A 5,509-nucleotide genomic window follows, 5' to 3' on the forward strand; every position below is an offset into this window, starting at 1 on the left:
ATATATATATATATATATATATATTTTTTTTTTTTTTTTTACTTTAAATAAGCTGTTTGTTTAACCTGTTTCTCGTCAGTTTATAAAAATGATTTGAGCACACATAATAAACGTTATATTAATATACAGAACTTTGCAGACGGTAAAAAGTCTGTTATTGATAATAATAATAATAATAATAATAATACATTTTATTTAAAAGTGCCTTTCATGACACCCAAGGACACTTTACAGCAATGGGGAAAACAAATATCCTATTAACTTGTTTATTTTATTTTAATTTTTGTATTATTATTTTCTTTCTTGTTCAATTATTTGGTCTCTTTGTATTACTTAGTTTTGGCTTATGCCACTGATAGTCTTGCTATCTTTCAATGTTTTAAAAGAGGACCCCCTTGAAAACGAGATGATGCATCTCAAGGGGTTTTATCCTCTAGAAATAAAAGTAAATAAATAAAGTAAGATAAAAACAGTACAGAAATATGTAAAACAATAAGATGCAAACATTTTAAACAATGTAGTTAAAACTACGGGGGCTTGTTTGAAGAGGTGGGTTCTGAGTTTTGATTTAAAAAGTGGGAGAGAGTGAGTGGTGCGAAGATCAGGGGGAAGAGGTGGGGAGCAGGGTGGCTGAAAGCTTTACTCCCCATGGTGACAAGGTGAGAGGGGTAGTCGAGAGCTGAGGAACAGAAGAGGAACAAAGAACGCGCGAACAGGAGTGCTGATGTGAATTAGATCAGATATGTAGGAAGGTCAATGTTGATGTCAAAGGTCAGAGGTTAACAAATGAGCCTTAAGAAATTTTGCAACCTTTCTGAAAACAGTTTTGTTGCATCCAAATCTTTAACATATTTTTGGTTTTCGGACAAAACTGTTTTTCTAAAACAGTCTTTTTGACAACTAAGGCAGAATCACTGCACCCATTCAAACTGAAACGCTTCATGAGTTTCAGTCATCTGAAATATGTAATAAATTCATCCTTAAATCAAGTTGAGACAAATATTTCAACAAGTTCAGTTGTCACAACTTGCATCTGTCTAGCAGTTTATTTACATTTATTTACTTTGGCCACATGGGGGCAGCAAATATTACATCAAAATTTGACCAAGGGGTTGTTTTTAAGATAAGGCCAAAATTGTCAAGATGAAATTTTTTATAGAATGCAAACATTTTTCTATTAAAAACTGTCAAAAAATATTTTATATTTCATTTTTAAATTTCTCCTGCTCAAAATTGGCCACACGATAATGAACTCTGATGTTAAAAAGAGTCGATCTTCATCAAAATCCTGATGGAAAAACAAAAATCCAATTTTCTATAAATGCCTATGTTATATAAATAAATGCCTAATGTTATAAAATTAAGGGCCACACAAAATCACTTGGAGAGCCAAAAAATACCCTGATTTGTTTTTGATAAGATTCATGATTAATTTGGATTTTATTTAACTAAGTATCCTTCTTTACTCAACACGTCATCTCTGCTGATCTTTGTGTCGTTGCTGAAAAATTAAACTTCTTTTTGACATTAAAGGGAGACTAGGCAGTTTTGGCTTGCTTTTAGCACCCCCTAGTGTCCATTTAGTAGCACCAAAAGCAAAATATATCTCCTAGCTGTACATTCATCTTTTTAACACCTTAATCTAACAGTTGGAACATCTCCCCAGCCTTCATTTGTGTCTACAGGAGTGATTCTTCATTAAATTAAACAAATCAGCTGTGTCCGCGATCTAAAACATGCAGGAAACTTGCTGGAAGCAGACTGCAGTACCAGGTATGCAAACTCCATTTTTTTAAGTCCAAGTGACCAGATTCAGGCCACAGGTGGCCATAGGGGCTGGGTGACATTTCATTAACCCTGTAAAAGGTCATTTTAGCACATACTGGCTCAAGAAAACTGTTTAAAAATATGAAAAAGTTGCATAGTGTCTCTTAAAAGGTGACATGATTTTCTTTCCTTATGATATAAAACTCCTATAATGCATACAAAATGTTTATGACGTTCTTTACACTCAAACCTTCTCACTTTAAGCTCTTTCAGCAGTTTAATTTTTAACATTTTTATTACCTTCCAGAATACGCCATTCTAGGGCTCTGTCACTTTAAGAAAACAAGCTGGAGCTGGCCACGCCCACCTACCCCTTTATTGACCCTTTGCACGTGACGTCACGCCACTCATGTGACCGCCCCTTCGCCATGATGGACGGCAAAAAGACCATTTACACCCGTAGAAACTCCAGTGAAGCTAGTCAAAACAAGGCAGTTTGTAACCTTTTATTTAGTTGATTTGACAGTAAAATGGTTTAAGCTTGCTGCGTGGTCGGCTGCACTAACAGACAAGGACGTAAACTCAACTCGTTTTGTTTTTTTAATAACTTTGATGGAGACTGAGGACGGGGATGAACTGCAGCGATCAATCAAGCGGACTAGCAGGCCTCAGATTTGCAGGAAAAAAAGGGGTTTAGCGGGTACGATTAACGTTAATTCATTTCACGAGGAAGACAGGGACAGGGATAAATGTGATGTGTTTATACTGGTTAATGATAATCCTGATGGACGGGTATTTCACCACGGAGGCTGCGCTCCGTCCACTGTAGTGTAAAGCGAGACAATTATTAACAATAATAAAGCTCCGATGTATGATTACATGTGTTAAAATTATGTTATTTATTTATATGAGCGTCGGCGTTCAGAGATCTTCTCATTCCGGTGTGAGAGCAGCAGATGAACCCGGTAACACCACCAGCAACAGAAGCTGGTGGGGATCCGGACTTTTTAACAATCAGCTTTGGTGTAAAGTGAAACGCTGTTTACAACATAAAGTTATAAATCCAGCGGGGTGAATTTAGGCAAAGTCAGCAACATGTTTACATCGGTGAACAGCTGCAGAGAGAACGTAAGCTAACGTTGGTAAGCTAGTTAGCATACCGCTCTCTATGAGCCCCCGCTAAATGCGCTACTTCTTCTGCTAACTGAACTGGGCATGAACTAGTTGAAGGAATGCTGGAGGAGTTTTGTTTTTACTTTGATCGCAAAAACAATTTCAGGCTCTACTTTTCCCTTTGTTTAGTACTCGTGTCGCTCACTGTTTACATGCTTTTGCCGTCCACCATGGTGGACCCGACCCACGTGATTAGGCGACGTTGGTGCAAAGGTCAATAAGCTGCTATAAGCCGAGAAGCTCCAATATCTGTGAGGGGCTTAGAGTAGAGCCGCTGCTACTCCAGCAGCAGCTCTCTTGCACATGCAGGGTGGTTCTATCTTAATTTCCTCATTTGTGACATCATAAATGGGGGCTTTTTCTCAACATCTTGATTTAGGCACAAAACTCCAGAAACAAAAGGCAGACAGAAAACAGATGGGACTGTTTTTATTCACGTTTTGAGTGTGGCACGGCAGCAAAAAAGGATGTAAAAGGTGACTTTTGCAAATGTCCTCTTCAATAAGCAACAAAAGAAAACTACATCAAACAAGTCTTGTTCATCTCACTTAAGGTATCTTTATTTCACATTTTTTTGTACACAATAAATATTCAAACATCCACTGGTGTGTAAATGACGCTCTGCAGCTTCTTCAGAGCAGACATGAAATGTGGGCTTTCTCTTTACTGAACTGAAGCTATGAAATCAGAACCAGTTTACGACTTCTATGATGGAAGAGACTTTTTTAATGAAACTTTTTTAATACAACAGGGTAAATGCAAACTTCAAAAATAAGTTTGATGTCATTTAGATCTCAAGGAGATCAACGAGAACACAGCAACAAGGCTGACGGATATCTCCTAATCTGATCAAACTGAACAACCATTTCAAGGATTTTTATTTCTAACGCTAATTAAAAAGAAATAAATGTTCACTTTTGTACAGATATCAATCTCCAAGCGCTCTGTAAACTATCCATGTTTCAAAAACAGTTTGATCGCTAAGTCAGACTCTCAAAGACACTACGGTGGCTATTAAAGGCTAAAATAACAAGAGCATATTTATACCAATACAGCTGGTAAAACTCAAACAACAATACTGGAAGGGAATAAAAGAGGTAAATAAAAGTGCTTCACTATGACAGTATAGGTTTTAAACTGGACAGCTAGTAGCTCAGATGGTTTCCTCCTTAAACATTAAGGTCTTTAAACCGCACAGAACTTCAGTGTGAACCGACACCGAACCCAGAGTCGATACCGGCATCATCAATGTCACAAAAACACCTCTAATCCGTACGTTACAAGGCAAAAACAACAAGTTAGACTATTGTGTGTTTTCTAAAGACATGGAGCAAAGAGAACTAACGTACTGAAGGATGAAAGATCCGTTATCTGATCATTCCTAATGACGGAACAATCACAAGTAGAATTGCCACTTTTCCCTTGTTTGTGTAAAGCCGTTTCCGGCTACGTGTGTCGCTGGAGAGGACCGGCCTCGCCCGTGCTGGCGCCGCAGAGATTTGTGTCGGAGTCACGTGTAGCTCCATGAGAAGCCATCCCTTTACAACAATAAAAACCCTTAAAACTCAATCAATATGATTACGAGGGGATAGAAAAATACTAATGCCCACAAATTAATCAATCAGGGGAACAACTTTGTTTATTTGTTCTCTGCAGAAAAGATTTGTGTTCTCTGCAGAGATAAAAAATAAAAATGAAACTGTGGAGAGATTAGCTTTGACCTTAAGGTGTGGATTACTCGTTCATTCAATACATTCGCGGTGGTCTCTAGTAAGAATGAATGTCTTGCAGGCAGTACTCAGGGCACAAAAAGCCCACAGGCCCCTGCCTCAGCAGGACCAAGCCTGCAACGTTACAGCTGAGCTTCAGACGGCAGGATTTTGAGTCTTATTTCCTGATATTTGAAAATCTCACCCCGGATCGGATAACAGCAACTCAACTCTACCACTGACGAGCAACGCTGATGTTCTCCACAAATACCACAAGCCTGGAGCAGCCGTGAGGTGGAGTCGCTAATGCTAACAATTAGCTTAAACTAGCCAAAATGTCCGCTGCCGATTACCAGACGTTAAAACAACAGCATTCCTCGTCGTGAGTCGATATCAGTGAGTCCATGAATGAAGATTCACAGTACGACGTAGATCTGTGAAGATTTTCTAATCCTAGAGTTTCACCGTCTGTTTTCTATCAGAAGCTACTGCAGGACAGGTGTAGGAGACTATTTTCTGTTCAGCCTGCACGAAACACTCAAGTTACTGATTATAATCAGAAAAAAAAACATTTTAAAATGGCTTTTCAGAGTTCCTAACCTTTAAGAGTGCATGTGAGGGGTCACTAAGTCCCAACCTCCAGAATAAACGTGTGTAGATAGTTTAGACATCAGCCAGAGTTCAGCTCATATCTCTGAGGGACCTTTACAAAGAGCGAAGACTTTAGCTTCCTGCTTAGTCTTAAGCTAATCGCCTCCAAATGTCAAAATGGCTTCAGGGGAAATTCTAAAACCAGGTTACTGAAATGAAATCATGATTAAAGGAATAAATCCCTCCAATAGCACCAGGTTCATTTTTCC

This window comes from Nothobranchius furzeri, chromosome 10, assembly GCF_043380555.1.
Source record: "Nothobranchius furzeri strain GRZ-AD chromosome 10, NfurGRZ-RIMD1, whole genome shotgun sequence".
NCBI classification, from domain to species: Eukaryota; Metazoa; Chordata; class Actinopteri; order Cyprinodontiformes; family Nothobranchiidae; genus Nothobranchius; species Nothobranchius furzeri.